Source organism: Elgaria multicarinata, chromosome 7 (assembly GCF_023053635.1).
Source record: "Elgaria multicarinata webbii isolate HBS135686 ecotype San Diego chromosome 7, rElgMul1.1.pri, whole genome shotgun sequence".
Taxonomy (NCBI): domain Eukaryota; kingdom Metazoa; phylum Chordata; class Lepidosauria; order Squamata; family Anguidae; genus Elgaria; species Elgaria multicarinata.
Window position 1 is genome coordinate 52,949,269 of NC_086177.1, and position 17,905 is coordinate 52,967,173.

Consider the following 17,905-nt stretch of genomic DNA (forward strand, 5'->3'; position numbering starts at 1 on the left):
TACTTTCTGGTGTATATTCCATTTCATTGAAGTCCTCTGGAGCCAAATAATTCACCTTTCATTTCTTCCATGAGCAGTAACTGTATCAGACTGGAACAGGCACTTTTAATGATGTTTCAAATGTGGAACAAAATTTATTTCATTAATTATTATTATTTTGGATCTGACAAATTTGTCATATGCAACAGAAAACCCATCTCCCACATGGCACAGTACTGCCTTTCCTGACAAGCAGCAAACTGTGCAGAGTCACAGGCTTGGGGCTCACCTTGTCATGCCAGCAGGGCAGCACAACTCTTTGCATTGCTGCGGTAACATAAGAAAGCCATGCTATGACTTGAGAACCTTCCAGTGATAGGCTTTGGGAAACTGTGGGCAAAGCTAGACCAGGTGGGTGGAGGGGGATGATCTCCCCCTCAGTCCTCTTCTACAGGCAGAGGACGTCACGGGTCACCATTTTGTTTGTTTGGTTTTTTATTGGAAACGAGTGCAGGAGCGCTCCTATGAAAAAGGTGAGTTTTTTATTAAAAAAAAGGAGACCCTGCTCTCCCCCCCCCCCCGATGGGCATGTTGCTCCTGAAGAGCTCTGTGCCGCATGCCCGGTTCCTGGCTCCTTGCGGTTACTCGCGATAAGCTGGGACAAAAATGGGACACCCGAAAAGTCAGGATTAAAGGGTATGCCAATATCCCGGGGAAAGGGAGGGATCATCCCTTCCTGCTCCAAGGATCCCCTGTGCATCATGTGGACACACAGGGATGATCCCAGGGCAATCCCTGGGATATCGGCAGGTCTAGACATGCCCTGTGTTAATGCTGACATAGGAGAGAGCTGCAACAGCTCACCCTCCACCCCCAGCACTTGATTTCCCATGATACCTTGTGGCATGGGCAAGGGTGGCATGGCCTTGGCTCCCAAGAAGCCACAATTGGATCTGAGCTGGAGCTGCCAAAGACTAAACAGCTAGTTGGCCACTGTGTGAATACAATACTTGACTAAATAGACCCTTGGTCTCATCCAGCATGGGCTCTTCTTGTGTTCTTATGAACAGGTCCTTCCACAAGTAAATGTGTGACCCACTATTGCTCTCTACTAAGTCCCAAATCTATTTCCTCAACATCATTGTAAGCAATATTAAAAGCACCAGCACTATTTTCTCTGGATAAAATTAGTATATTGGGTTCTAGGACGAACACAGACGAATCTTTGCTATTTATTTATTTACAATTATTTTAGTCCACCTTTAAAGGTAGAATCCTCTCAAGGCAGTATTCAAGATAAAAACCAGACAAAACAGATAAAATACAAATCAATCATAATATGCAATAAAAATCTAATAAAAACAGGTGTTGCTGATTTGTAAAAAAAAAAAAAAATCAATAAAAACAGAAGTTACCAATATAAACAGCAGCCGAAGAACTATGGAAAGCCCAGCAAACACAAGTGGTCTTCAGAGTTACAAAAGCCATTGCATGTCATGAACCTATGACTAAAGTTCATAAAAACAAGAGAAACAAGATAAAATACAACTAAATTATCTCAATGTAAATTAGAAACTTCACCAAGATTTTCATATACATAATGACTTTCACCTCCTCTGCCTAGGTGTAAAATCCTCCCATACCTAAAAAAATAGTGATTAGTGGGGGCAGAGGGAGGAATAGAGAAAATATTGTTATTTAAAACTATCCAGTAAAATGGGTGTTTCCTTTTTTTGAGAGACCCAAAGCCAAATATAAAAATGTTACCAATTTCAGCTGTGTTGTTATAGTACTAAGAACATGGAGGGTGAGGGTGAGACACCTTAAACCATGGCTTTAACCACGTTGGTTAAGCCAGAAAGCCGGGCCGTGTTCAGAAGGCACTTAAAACCATGGCGTTAACCATGGTGAATAGGCTTTCTGGCTTAACCACCATGGTTAAAGCCGTGGTTTAAGGTGTCTTCTGAATGGGGCCTGTGGTTTTAATTTTGTTTTTGTAATGCAATGCCAGCTCATAATGCACAGTACGAGAAAAATTCTCATTTTAAATAAGTACAATAAATAAATCATTTTTATTCAGCACTGATTGGGAGTTCCTCTAAGTAGCATCTCTATATTTCCACTTGCTGAGGAGTACATTACTAGCCCTTTTCTACAAAAGGAAGCAAAAATTGTAAGTATGAATTATACCATCATTACTTTAAGGATGTGATCTAATTTAGCTTAAAATCTCTATTAAATGGTCATGAATGCAGATACTCCTTATGTTATAATGAGACATAGATTTAAAAAAAACTGCAAAAGAATGTGCGTATATAAAATGTAATAAATAAATAAATAAAATACAGCCTGCATTGTAGTAAAAGCTAGAAATAGATGTTGCATTTAATGCTCCCATTATGCCACATAAAATGTATATTGCTAAGGTGAAAAAGGATCAGTTAAAGGCTAGAGCATATACTGAGGCAAATTCTGATGCTTACTTTGTCCTATTCTTTAAAATTGTTTCTAATAATTCCTGCATTTATCCACATAAATTTGCACAGTGTGAGGTTTGAACAGAAAAGACCCAAGTTCAAAGTCCATCTTGGCCATGAACCTTACTTAGTCATTCTCTTCCTCTCAGCTTCTCTCTTGACGGTCATGTGGTAAAGACATATGCCCATCCCTAGTTCCTTGGAAGTTGATTTGGATACAAATGTAGTGTGTAATATAGTGTAAATTGCTGAAGCACAAATTCTCAAAAGTACTGTTAGATACTCAGATGAGGTTCTAGTCCATTGTTTAGCTAGGCAACAACCCAGCAATAAGGAAAATTATACCATTTGGAAGAACTATTTTGTGTGATGTGTCCACAACAGCCAGATATCAGACTAGAAGGAAAATAAATTTATTTTGAAGTGTGTGAAGTGTGTTGAATCTACCTGCCATTTCCCTAACTGGCAGACAGCCCTCATGAAATCAACTTTTAATCCCAAGGCCAGAGTACTATTAATGGAAGTTAGGATAGTTTTTCTATGGCATTCCTTGGCTAGAAGCGTGTTGGAACTGAAGAGATTTTTCTCTAACTCAGAAGTGTACATTTTCCACTCAGACCAGTTGATTCTTTGGTTGGACTCCTCCTTTATGTCCAAGATTAGTTTGGCATTCCATTAGTCTCAAGAAATGCTCCTTCCTTCTTTCTGCTTGAATCTAGTGCATAAGAACTAGTCCATGCACCCTGATGCCTGATAGACTCCCTACCTGAGCTAGTTGGAATGGTTTTGGCTATGGTGGAGTCTCCCAGACTGGTGCCACTGGGTGTCTTATCCATGTAGAAGCTGCCTAGCTGGGAGTGACTCTGGATGTCATGGTCTCTATAACAGCGAAGTGATATACTCCTACTCCTATAGCAGGGCCTACTCAGAACATGTTTTTTGTTCTAGACAGGAGGAGGGTGATTGGTATGGAGGGACAGCACATGGTCCCTTTGTCATAAGCAGATCACTATTTGATAGGCTTTAGAGTAACAGGAGCTCCTAACCTCTGCAGGGATGAGGGATTTATATATTAAAAAGTTCCTCCCCTGAATCAAGATGGATTCAAAAGATCTCCTTACTGTCCTGCTGCCTTAGCTGGACAATCTCTGGAACAGAGACATGACCCAAGTGGTTGGCACAATTGTTCCTAAGGGTTCTCTCCCTGGTGATAGAGCCAACAAGCTCCCTCATTATCCAGGGAACTCAGGTGATAAAGCAGCAGGGAAAACAACTAGAGCAATGATGGATGGAGACTTCAGATGAATCCAACTGAAGACAGGCTAGAGCTCATATTAAGACCTATACTGCAGTGATGATGGTGGCAAGAAATCATACCTTTCCTCTACCATTGCATCCATATTGAGTTGTCCAGCAGAGTTGTTTAGAATAGTAAAAGGTCTACTACAACAAGAACTAGAAAGAATTGAAGATAAAGCCTCAGCAGCCATGATGATTTGGTAGATGCTTTGTGGATAAAGTAACTTACATTCATTCCAATTTAGATGTCATGGTTATAGCAGATTGTAGGATGTACCTTTCACATCTGCTTGTGCAGTTGTGATAGATGAATTTCAATTTGTGTGGCCTGAGGATGTGGTCAAGATCCTTGATAGTATGAGACCAACCATGCACGTGCTTGATCATTGCCTATCCTGTCTGATTAAAGCAGCTAGAGGAGGCTTAGTCAAGTAGGTAGGGACAGTGGTAATGCCTCCTTACAGGAAGGTGTAGTTCCATCTAGCCTTAAGATGGCTGTTGTAAGACAGCAAGGCACAAAACTATAGCTGTTGAAGTAAACAGCTGTGGGCTGTCTACATATGTAAGTCCTTTTCTTGGCTCCAAAAAGTAGGAGACAGAGCTTCTCTATACATAGGAAAAATCCCATGCCTTACCGTGGCTTTCCTCCTCGCAGTAATCCCACCATTGCAATGTGCTCCTTGACACACCACCATCTGATTTGTTGAGACAGCATTTAAGAACAGCATTTAAGAACAGGACCTTTAGGAGTGGTCCATAAAACATGTTTTTTCTGTACCTCTACTGAAAACTAAACATGTCTTAAATGAGCATCTCAGGAGCCTTAAATGAAAGAATAGTTCAATTGAAGCCTTCAAGAAAATGTAGTCACTAGGCCCTTAGCTAGACCTAAGGTTTATCCTGGGATCGTCCCTGCCTGCTCCCGGGATATCCTGTGTGTCATTTACATGAACAGGGATGACCCTGGGACAATCCCAGGATAAACCTTAGGTCCAGCTAAGGCCTAGGAGTTAATGTTTAAGTGAAGGTTTAATCATGGAGAAGAAATTATATCAGTCTATTAGCAGCTTTCCTACAGATGCTTTGTGTGACAACTGCCATTAGTCCAAACAAGCATGTCCAATTGTAAGAAATGATAGGAGCTGTAGTCCAAAACATTGGGAGGGCTCCAAGTTGGGGAAGTCTGGGCTATAGTCTGTCCACAGACCAGCTCATTTGTCTATATCTTCCTGTTTATTTAATCATTTCAAGGTTGTTGGAAAAATCACCCCCGTTTAAATACGAATTATTATATGGGTGGGATGTTATTCCCAGTCATGTGATTTTATTAACAGGCAAGAAAAATAGTTGAAAGCATGTTAGCTATTTCTCTCTTTAATTATTCATTTTTAGCACAGTTTCTAATTGGCAGCAACACCTTCCCTTTACCACCTGCCACTTGCTCACATCACAGATAGCATTTTAGTCCAGATTTTCTGAGATGCATATCCCACTTCAAGTCTCCCTTAATATTCCACAGAGGTTGTAGAAAGGATTATTGCAAAATTCATTCTTGATTCACAGGTGGAGAGCAGTCAACACAACTATATCTAGAAAATACAAGCCCTGCTAGAAAATATTCTGTAGGTCAATCAGAAATGTCTATGTCCTCCTCTTTCACCTTCTGCCTGTGAATTTTTTATATGATAAACTGGAGCAGATGAAACTCCAGATTCTCATATAACCTCAAAGGGTTAAAGCATAGAATGCAAATATATGTGCAGTTAAATCCATTGTTCTGTGTGACACAAGTGAATTTGTTTAAATATAGATGGAGGTGTTGTTAGTCAGTAGAAAGCCTGTTCTGGGGATTGGGATCCAGCCTGTCTTGCAAAGGGCTGTGTGCCCTCTGAAGGATCAGGTCCATGACTTGGGAGTGCTCCTTGACCCCACACTGTTCCTTGATCTCCACGTGGTGGCTGTGGCAATGAGTGCATTTGAACAATCAAGCTTGGGGAGCCAGCTGCAACCTTTCCTGAATTGGTCTGACTTGGCATCAGTTATCCATGCCTTTGTTATGCCATGCTTAGACCTTTGCATTCCTTTGCATGCTCCATGTGGGCTACCCTTCAAGAGCATCCGAAAGCTACAATTGGTGCAAAATGTGGCAGCTAGGCTACTATCAACGCACAGTATCAGAACCATTTTACACCTGTCTTGAAAGACCTGCACTGGTTGCCAATTGGTTTCCAGGCTCAATTCAAAGTGTTGGTTTTAATCTTTAAAACCATAAATTTCTCAGGATATGGCTATCTGAGGGGCCACTTGTATCATTATGAACCTGCTTGGTTATTAACATCTGCAGAAAAGGCCTGCTTGAGGACTCTGTTACTCACAGGACCTGATGGCTTTCTCCTACGTTGCTCCTGAACTGTGGAATGCTCTCACTCAAGAACTACAATTTGGCACCCTCTCTCTTCGCTGTGAATATATATCTTTTTAATTCAACCTTTTAAATTTTGTACTGTTGTGTTTTTTGTTTTTTTTTACTGTTTTAAGGCTTTATTGGCCCTGTTCAGACAACACACTAAACCATGCTGCTTAACCACAAAATGGTTAACGGAATGCATTCACCTTAATGTATTCCATTAACCATTTCGTGGTTAAGCAGCATGGTTTAGCGTGTTGTCTGAACGAGGTCATTGTTTTAAATTGCTGAGCACCCCCTAGATGCCATTTTAGCAAATAAAGTGATAAATAAATGTTAACAATAAATATAATAAAGAAGTCATAGGTTGATGTGTTGAAGAACCTACTTGAAAAATATTTGGAGAGAGGAGAGAAAATGCTCTCTGTGTAAAACATTTAAAACTATAATAACAAAATATTGGACTATCTATTCTTTATCAACAATAGCAGAAGAAAGTTATATTTAAATGATGAAATACTTATAATGTAATTATGTCAAACGTAATTTTATTGAAACATTAAAATACAGCAAGTTACTTTAGGGAAAGTGAACACATTTCTCAGGCATTTTTTCTCCTAATTTAATAAAATCATTGTCAAAGCTGAGGTGAACTACAGACCGTGTCTTCCAAATCAACTCTTAAATTGGACGTGTATAATAAATAGGTAAGGGAAGAGAACTGCATTCAATATTTGCTTACATATGCTGTGCACCATATTAGGCGTAGACAATGGGTCACAATGAAGCAAGGTCTCAAATCACTTACACCACATTAGATCCCAGCTGTCGAGTCTTGGATATACATTTAAAGGCATAATAAGATTATGGCCAAGGTCTCAGTCTGGGCCTGCATGGTGACAAAACGAAATGAGTTCTGGAAGGGTTTCCCTCGCCCATGACTGGTTAAAAGAGAAGGGCGGTGGCAGGGGGGGGGACCCTTGAGTGATGATATAAACGTTCAGGCCTTGTATTGTTCTTGAGTCAGAAAGCATTACTTAATAATATCCGTAGCAAAACTACTCCCCTGAAATGGGCATGGTAGATGGCTTCTAATTGTATCTAAACATGCTTCCACAGGCTGACATTTTCAGTATTATTTTTCCATCTTCTGATTGTGAGCAGTAATTTTGCCAGACACTGTTTAAAACCGAACATTAAGCTTGCATTTCTCCTTTCACAAAGCCTTTCTTTTCTTTCTGAAAATCTCTAACCAACTCTCTATAATGTGGAGCTCTCTTTACTTTCCTGTGTGCAGCATATAATAGGTGAATGTGTCCTATATAATCAGTTCCACCAGATAATCCAGTGCTTTGCCTTTGTGAGTCACGCTGCATGAAGAAACTAAAGCAGCTGGCTGGAATTTATGCCTTTCTGCATTACACAAGCCTCTGAATGAGCCTCTTCCCCCTCATACGTGCCATGGCTACATCTGCACGTATATCGGGACTATAGAATATGATACACATTTATTGCTTATTTTATCACAGATCTACTTGTTTTTCATATTGCATTTTAAAACAAAGTTATTTTGGGATCACTTGATCAGAGTGTTTACAACACACTTGTTTTTGCCAAAAACTATACTACAACTGAGCATTTGTACTATGGAACACTTTTACTAAACACAAGGTATCATTGGGGAAAGGGCTGTAGCTGATTTCAATCCCTGGCATCTATAGATAAGGCTACAACAGATGCCTGTCTGAAACCCTGAAAAGCTGCTGCCCATCAGCTAGATGGACCAATCCAGTATAAGGCAGTGTCTTATGTTCCCATCTATAGAGACAAGAGGGTGTGTGTGTGTGCCCATCATTCTGTATAACTAATGTGAAATGTTATATCAGCAAAAGCCAACACTGTGTGATGGACGTCCAGTTGCCCAATGGGGCTTTCTCTTTTTCTCCCTCCCCCTGCATTCTCCAGCATCCACTGAAAATCTGCTCCAGAGGATCCCCCAATCTATGGAGCAGATTTTGAGAACTCACAAGGGGCTGCAGGGGAATTATTTTGCTTCCAGGTTTGCTGGTAGAACCAGTTCCATCAGCATCAAAACTGCACTGGACTACACCCTGCATTGTTAAATAACCGTAAATAATCTGATTCATGGTTTACCAGAGCTTAGAACCTCTTTCTAGAGCTAGGTTTCAGATATGGAAAATGTTAATCTTTTAAGAAAAGTATTCCTCTGACCACATGTGGAGTGCCTTACCCTATCAGTAAGCAATATCAAACATCTGGGATTAGACAGGATGGATTCTAACAAAACCAGGCAATGTCACTTCAAAGCAGTTGTACAGCCCAATACCTCTGATTTTTTTAAAAAAATTAACACTGTATGCCACTGATATAATGAAGACAGAAATGAAGTCCAATCAGCAGCTGGGAAGTTGGCGATCTAGGGACCTAGGAGGGGAGGAAAGATTTAAAAAGAGGGGTGACAGTAGGGTGACCATATGGAAAGGAGAACAGGGCTCCTGTATTTTTAACAGTTGTCTAGAAAAGGGAAATTCAGCAGGTGTCATTTGTATGCATGCAGCACCAGGTGAAATTCCCTCTTCATCATAACAGTTAAAGCTGCAGGAGCCCTGCCCTCTTTTATATCTAGTCACTCTACAAAAGAGGGCAGGGCTCCTGCAGCTTTAACTGTTGTGAAAAGGGAATTTCACCAGGAGCTGCATGCATACAAGTGGCACCTGCTAATATTCCCTTTTCTAGACAACTGTTAAAAATACAGGAGCTCTGTCCTCCTTTTCATGTGATCATCCTAGATGAGAAGAGTAGAGAAAAGAGAGACAAAAGGAAGAGGGTGTATCCACCAGCTATCAAAATCTAATGGTACTCATTTAGGCAGCAATCCTAGGCACACATTTGAGAGTAAACCCCATTGAAATGAATAAGACTTATTTCCAAGTAAACATGCATAGGACTGCACTATAAAAGAAGCATTTGTTAGCCATCAATGCCCATTAAAAAAAATCTTTAGCTAAATGTACTAAAGAAAAGTTCATTTTGTCACTTACAGGCCCCAAGAATCAATTTCTATATTTACATTTATTTCTATATCTATATACGTGCAATTATATATGCATGTATTTACACAAATTTATGCAGAATGATAGGTTTGTGGGGTTTTTTGCTTATTAGTGTGTCAAATTTGTAATCTATTGACACCAACACTTTCAGGCTCTTTAGCCATAACTGGTTAAAAATGACACCAATTTAGTATCACAGCAATGAGATTGAAAGATTCCCAATCTGAAAGAAATCTCTATCACACAGCACAGCACACCACTCTTCCCTTTAGTTAACAATTCTATTTTTATTTTCTGCTTTGTGTGCCATGGATTAGGGTTTCATTTTATTTCACCAAGAACTCTTTTCAGTGTAGGAAAAAGTTTGCCCTGCCCTGCTAAATGGTGCAAATTGGAGACAGCCATGACATCAATATTATTATGACAACCATGAAGCTGAAGTAGAGGGCATGCTGCTCTCAGAGGTTTTTCCTAATCAAATATTCTTGAAATGTTATCTACTTCACCTTCCAAATATAGCCGTCCATTTCAGAGATGGTTGGCCACACTGAAATATATCAAACCAGCTCAAATGGTGTGGGTCCATCATTAGGAGGCCAGTTCCACTTTGAGCTATTGATCGCAATGGCTAAAGTGCCTCCTCTTGTGCTATTTCAGGATTCCTCTGAGGGGTTTTTCTTTCTTTTTCTCCAAGCGGGAGTTTTGCCAGTTCCTGTTCTTTTGCTTATATGAGTGGGACGCTGCCACTGCTAGCACCAAATAGACAATTACCACACCACCCTTCTTGTTAAAGGACCATGCTGAAACAGTGGTGAAAGTTTTTGACTTTGATTTCTGTAAACTGCCCAGAGAGCTCTGGCTATGGGGGCGGCATATAAGTGTAATAAATAAATAAATAAATAAATAATACCATCATTTCTGCAAAGTAGTGTCTCCTGGAGTTGTTCCAGGCACTGATGGCTGCTGAGTCCTAAAATAGTTGAGTCACCAAGAACACATTAACACAAGTACTTGGGGTTGGTGCTAAAGGTAGGCATGGTCAGGTATCTGCTGAGGGCCCACACCCCATCAGGGGCTCCCTACTGGGTGTCAGGTTTTTGTGTTAACTTTAACAGTAATTATTGGCAGATTATTGGCAGAGACTTGCAAACTCAGAACACCTGTTGGTGATTGGGTGAAGTGAGTAAAAGGCTCACTCTTTCACAGGAGTGTGTGGGGTGTGGTGTAGGTGGCTGCCGCCGTTGCCATCATCATGACACAGGAGTATGCTGTTTTGATATGAAGGGAGGACTTATCAAAGAGAACCGTAAAGCTGTTATGCTTACTTATGTGATTTAGGGTAAGACAGTTACTTTGTTATCATATGATGCTACCAGCCTGGTATTTTGTTTTTGGAAGACTTCTCTAAATAAATGCATTGAGGACTCAATGCTCATGCTTTTGTTTATTTGTGAACTGCTAGGAGGAATTTGTACCATACTACTAATTCCCACAACATCTGGTTATGGGCCCAGGAGAGTTTTGAACCTTTGATGTAGTACCAGAGAGGCTTTGGGACGGTGGAGTGAATTTGTTTAGACAACGTGAGTGCTAGACATTTGGCTGCTCTTCTGCCTACTGTTTAATTGCATGATTTCTGGCTGTTGAAGCAAGGCTCAATGGCGGAACATAAAGACAGTGGTTTTTATTCAGAGAATTCTGCTCTGCAGAGTTTGAAGGTTTCCTTACGTAGCATGGCATTGAGCACATGGTTGCCACTCCATGTTCTCCATGGCAGAACAGTTTGTGTGAAAGAATGAACCAAACCCTGTTGCAGGGGTTAAAAACACTTCTGCACGTTGCCAACTTAGGAAAGGAGTTCTGGGCAGAGGCACTGAAAAGTTTTAACTATGTACGTAATAGAAGCATAAGTTCAGTATTGAAGTGCACTCCTTATCAAAAATTATATAACAAAAAACCTTCTGTGAGCCATTTTAGGATTTTCAGATCTGACATGTGGGTACATACACCCCAGAGTCAGAAATTACAAGAAAAAGGGCAACATGGAATATTTCTTGGATACGAAAAAGGGTCATATAGAGTGCTTATGTCAAGTACTCAAAATGTAAGATTAACAAGGAGTGTTGATTATAATATGAATTGGGAACGAGTTGGAATCTTCCAATCCACTCTTGTTAACGAAAGTGAAACAGAAAGTGATGATAGTGATGAAAATGATGATAGCAATAGTGAAAGGGACATTTTAAAACAATCAGAAGAATCTGGGAGTGATGCAGAAAATAAGAAACCACTGCATACTATGGATGCAGTGAAAAAAGATAGTGGTTCTGATAGTTATGAGGATGAGCATGCTGCAGTGTGTAAGTCAGAATGTTCTACCAAAGGTATATGCCCTGTGAGATACCAGGATGAATTTGCTGGTAGAGCCATTTTTGAACCTCAAAGTTATAAAGATATACAGAAACTGTCTGAAGAAGATGCTAAGCCTTGGCTTCAAGCTATACAAACTAATTAAACTCGTTAGATAAAAACAAAACATGGAGATTGGTTAAAAAACAACCTTTCATGGAACTTCTTGACAGCAGGTGGATTTTTAAAGTGAAAACTGATCAATTTGGAAAAATAGTACGCCACAAAGCAAGGTTAGTTGCTCATGGTTTCACCCAAATACAAGGGCAAGATTATCATGAGATTTTTGCACCCACAATATGCTTTGAAAGCATAAGGATGATGTTTAAACTTGCTGCACAAAAAAATATGCAGGTATCACATCAAGATGTAACAACAGCATATTTAAATGCAAAACTAGATGAAGATATTTACATGTTACCATCTGAAGGTGTTAAGGCCGACAAAGACATTGTATGCAAACTTGAAAAATGTCTATATGGATTAAAACAGTCTGCAAGAGCGTGGAATGCTAAATCGTCAAAAACACTCAGAGATATGGGATTTAAACAAGGGCAAGCAGATCAATGTTTATTTGTTAAACATGAAAAAGAGCACAAGTTGTATGTATTGTGTTATGTTGATGATTTGTTAATATTTTGGTCTGATAAAGAAAAATATAACAGGTTTGTACAAAATTTAAAAGAACAATTTGAGTTAAAAGACCTGGGTAACGTAACTAATTATCTTTCTTTAGAGGTAGAAAAAGACCAAGAGGGCAATTTTTATTTGCATCAAACAAAAAAGATAAATGATGTGATTGACAAACTAAATTTGCAGAATGCTAATTCTGTTGATACTCCAATGGTGCAGAATTTCCAAGCAGATAGTCAAAGTAAACATTTTGAAAATGCTACATTGTACAGAAGTATACTAGGGCAACTAAGTTTTATTGCCAATGCTACCCGAGCAGATATTTCTGTGAGTGTAAATTTATTGAGCAGGCAAACTGCTAAACCCACAGAACATACTTGGAAAGCTATGAAGCGAATAGCACATTATTTAAAGGGCACTTTGAACTACAGGTGGAAGTTCACAAAGGAATGCACTGGAGGTTAGAAATTCATGCTGCTGCTAGTTTTGGAGATGATATAAATGATAGAAAAAGTACATTTGGTGTTTGTTACATGTTAAATCACAGTTTATTCAATTGGGCCTGTAAAAAACAGTCTACAGTTTCGTTAAGTTCCTGTGAAGCGGAACTGAATGCATTTAACTATGCCATTGTGAACATTGAATGGTTATTGTAATTGTTACTGAGATTGATGTACCAAAACCTATTGTTGTTTATCAAGACAATCAATCAAGCATTTCTATCTTAAAAACTGATAGTTGTAAACAAAGAACCAAATATTTACAAATCAAATTGTGCCATGCAAAGGAGTATATAAGAAAAGGTTTGTTACAAATTCAGTATTTAGCCGGAAAAGACATTCCTGCGGATTTGTTGTCTAAACCTATAAGTAAAGAACAACATCAGAAATTGACAAAATACTTGCAATTATATTAAATAAGGTAATTACTGTATCAGTGTACACAAAAAAGCAGGGGGATGTCAGGTTTTCGTGTTAACTTGAACAGTAATTATTGGCAGATTATTGGCAGAGACTTGCAAACTCAGAACACCTGTTGGTGATTGGGTGAAGTAAGTAAAAGGCTCACTCTTTCACAGGAGTGTGTGGGGTGTGGCGTAGGCGGCAGCTGCCGCCATGAGGAGGGAGTATGCTGTTTTGATATGAAGGGAGGACTTATCAAAGAGAACCATAAAGCTGTTATGTTTACTTATGTGATTTAGGGTAAGACAGTTACTTTGTTATCATTTGATGCTACCAGCCTGGTATTTTGTTTTTGGAAGACTTCTCTAAATAAATGCATTGAGGACTCAACGCTCACGCTTTCGTTTATTTTTGAACTGCTAGGAGGAATTTGTACCATACTACTAATTTCCCCAACGCTGAGAGCCCCCTGGAGTTGTTCCTTCCATTCACCATAGTAAGCTGCTAGGTCACCTGCCTTTCTCTCTGGCCCAGTCAAGGGTGATAGTGAAAAGCAGGAACAGAAGAAATGATAGTCTACTGGCTCTCTGCCTGTCTAGCAAGTAAAGATGAGAAAGAGAATGAGGAGCAATAGTAGCTTGTAACAATGGCAGTGAGAAGGTAGACTCATTGAGGGAGGGGGGCTGTTGAGGGTGTCTTGCCCAATGGTCCTCAAAAACCTGGAACAGACACTGTAAGTACTCCAGTGCCTACACTAGATCCCAGGTTCCTTTTTGGCACTGATCAAGTTATGATGCCCTAAAGACTTGGAGCCTACACACACCTTAAGACAGGGATCCCCAACCTATTTGGACCCGTTGGTGCCTTTGGGAATTTGAGACCGTGCTGTGAGCACTACCACAAAATGCCTAATGAGTGGATCACCACTTTGGTGTCTACCTGTCGCGTCTATTTATCTTAGGCTGAATCTTATTCAGCAAAAATGTTTGTTTCATATCTATTAGACACCCCAACATCTCTCTAATAAGGGATTATCTAACTTGGGTAATTACTAGTGATACAATTCAGTTAATGCTTCTTTTTGTTATATCCAAAAGGGCTACCAATTTGTGTTATAGCCAACAAGGCTACCTTTGTTCCTTAGTGTGTTAACCTGTCATATTTGGCAATATGGTGGATCTCCTATGGTCTGACATCTAGACATTAGATTCCACATTGAGACCCTGTGGTACCGTGACAGCATATAAGAGTGCTTTTTATATTGTATTTTGTATTCGTGTTTTTAAATTTTTGGTTGTTTTTATGCTCTTCATGGTTTTAATTTTTGTGAACCGCCCAGAGAGCTTTGGCTATTGGGTGGTATAAAAATGTAACAAATAAATAAATAAATAAATCCAGAGACATATACTTTAAACTTGATCACAGTTGTGAAAGAGGATGAATGAGTTATGCTAGAGGTCTCAGAGAAAAGATAAGTTTTGAGAAGGGATAAAAAGGAAGAGATGTGATACCACACACACAAAAAATCCTTATCTGTTGGAAGATACCATATAGCTAAACTATTGATGTCACTTCTTCTGTTTCGACTTGAGAGAATGTTTTTTACCCCCAAACTCTCAGCCATAGTAATAACAGGGCCTCTCTTAACAGAATGTGAGAGGCTATGATAAAAACTAGACATAAATATCATTGAACAGAAATAGCTCAAGAAGATGCACTGAGACACAAAGCCGTATGTATTTAAATGAGCAGCTAATTTATTAACATAAATCCAATATAGTTGAAACAATGTAGATTTGTTTTCCAATAACCCTCTGCTGTGTGTTGGGGGTGTTATCTGGGTACCACTAGGGTCTCTCGCAATGAGACATTCCCTTCGCTGCCTGAAACAGCTTATCAACAAGTGCTCTACCTTCAGTCCATCAGGATTTTCCAGGCAGCTAAGGCTGACACATGTGCAAGTTACAGACATGGCTTTTTCTTCAAAGAACCCAAGGTATATGATGGTCTCCCTCTCCATTTGCTCCTCACAACAACCCTGAGAGGTAGATTAGGCAGAGAGTGAGTGATGTCCCAAAGTCACCCAGTGAGCTTCATGGCTGAGTGTAGACTAGAACCCAGATCTCCGGACTCCCAGTCCACCACTCTAACTACACCACACTGGGTCTCCGGGGCTAAGGGATCCAAGCCTAACGAAAAGCCATGCCACCTAGTCACTAAGCTATGTGATGTTCACACCCTGGCACAGGGCCAGTCAGCTCCAAGATCTACCAGGATCAAGCTGCCATGGAGATTGCTAACAGATGGACCTATCAGGTGAAAGGGGCAGTGACTGGCTGAGCTGCTGCAATATTGAGCCGGGTGGTGGTGGAATCAAACATGACAACTACTCTGGCAGCAATGCAGCCTTTACAGCCTAGCTCTGTGAAGGAAGAGACAAGCTGTCACCTTTGCTGGTCATAAACCAGGCATTCAAAGAGTGTGTCTCCCCAAGGCCTATGTGGGGCCCCTGCAAGTCTCCAGCCTTTGCTGCAAAAAACAATGAGGGGCCAGAAGAAAAGTAGCCGCCAAGAAAATGATTGTAGCACTCACATAATGACTTACAATTTTATTCATGAATAGAGGGAGCCGTTCCCCATCTATTGTGGGGTGGAATACATAAAATGGGTTAAAGTGGGGAGTGTATTTTTTTAAAGGATGGGATAAGGTGTATTATCTTACCTCTCTTACTGTTTTATTTTATTAGAATGTAAGTCTATGTGGCAGTGTGTTGCTGTTTTATTCTTTTACTATGTACAGCACCATGTACATTGATGGTGCGAAAGAAAGAAAGAGGTAAATGGAATAAAATTGGATAATCTAAAATAAAAAGATACTTCAGTTATTAACTCCCCAAGTGCAAAAATTATGTTTCATGGCCAGGTACATTGGCTCACAAAGACTTCTCTGCCCAGAAAGAGAGGACAGCTGTTCTAGGACTAAGAAACTGATGAAACCCCCTTTTGACTCTGCCTCTAGACATGACCCGATAGGTCGCCCAATATGGCTCCCAACCCAAAAAAGGTTGCGCACGCATGGCATAAATCCTCACCCAGGCCCTAGAATCAGCAGCAGGACTTGTGCTGATGTCTGGAAAGAGGTGTGAGAAGATGCCCCCAGGGTGGTAGAAAATTTAAAGGCAAGGAGCAAGAAGCAGGTCACCAAGGAAGTGGAGGAGACAGATTGGAGGGAAAAGGGCAGAGAATACAGGGATCTTACAAAGAAGAGGCTAATGACAAGGGAGGCTGTGGGAGAGATCCTCTTCTCAGGAGAAAAAGAGAGGGAGAGTTTGTGCACTGGACAGGAAGGGGGGGAAATAACAAATGCTCAGCAGGAAGTGGTCCTCACTGATATTAGGATTGCTGAAGGACACAGGCTGGATTATGCGGAAGCCTGAGGGGTAGAGATGTGGAGTTGGAGGAATGACACTGCCAATTATTGTGGGTCAATGGGATTTTCTAATTCACACCTTGAGTTGATGGAAGAGAAAATTCTACCAGATAGTTTCTCCCATCACTATGAAATGAAACATCAGATCTGGCAAAACTCCAAAAAGTAGTGGGGCTTTCTCTGGTGTCTGGACTTCGAACGCTTTAAGTTACAGTTGTATTCTATAGCTTTTGGGCACTCAGATGGACTGAACTGGGCAGTTAATGTGCTGTGGTGCTACGAGAGGCAATCCTGGGCTGCTCTGGGCACGCTCCAAAGACAGATATGGCGAGTATCCTGCTATAGTTTGCTTACTTACCTACCAGTCGAGTGACAGGAGTTCTGCCTCCCAAGAGTCTTTACTGTTGAGACAACAGCAGTCCAGCCTTGGCTTGTTGCACTTAACTTTTTTTGATTCCCTTTGGGCTGAAGCCCAGACAGGCCACTGTAGCAACCTTAGGCCTTTAGCTAGCCATGTACAATCTAGGAGGAACCAGCTTGCTATTTTGCATTGATTTTGTTTATATATTTCCTTATGTAAGGCACAACCATAAAATATCTCCACAAAGGTTAATGTGTATGTCTGCATGCAGCGTCAGCATCTCTCTCTTGTGAACGAAACCAAACTGTGGTTCAAGAAATCAATTAGGAAATACTCAATCCTTATTTCATTAAAAGGACACCAGTGACCCCTAATGGGCAATGTGTGTTACTACATACATACATCATGAAAGTTTGCAACCCACAAATTAATGTAAATTTAGGAGAATACACCTATTACTTTGTTAGATGTTCATAGCAAGGCCTATGTTTTTTCCATTTAAATAGACCTGCACACTAGATGACTCATCATGCTGATCCTAGCCAACCAGCGGCTTGATAGGCCTTGTTTATTTGTTTCTTGGAACTGAAAAATCATGGCTGTTGTCAGATCAGAATACAGAGCTAGCAAACTACATTCAGTTTAGCGAGTAGCAAGACATTCAAACTGAGAGAATATAGTAAACACAGTAACACTAGCTCCATGTCTGTTAGCATTGCTAGAAGCAATCAAAAGCAAGCTGTGGCAATGTTAAGAGATTTTACACAAAGTCTGAGACAGCAACTTGCCCTGGAAAAAGGTAAAGAGTAAATTGGACTTCTTAGTCATGACACAGAATTACAGATACCATAAGGTCATCAGACAAAGCTAATGCACCATGGCCAATTTCTTTTCAATTAATTTGTTTCCACATCAAAGTTTTGCTATGTTAAATA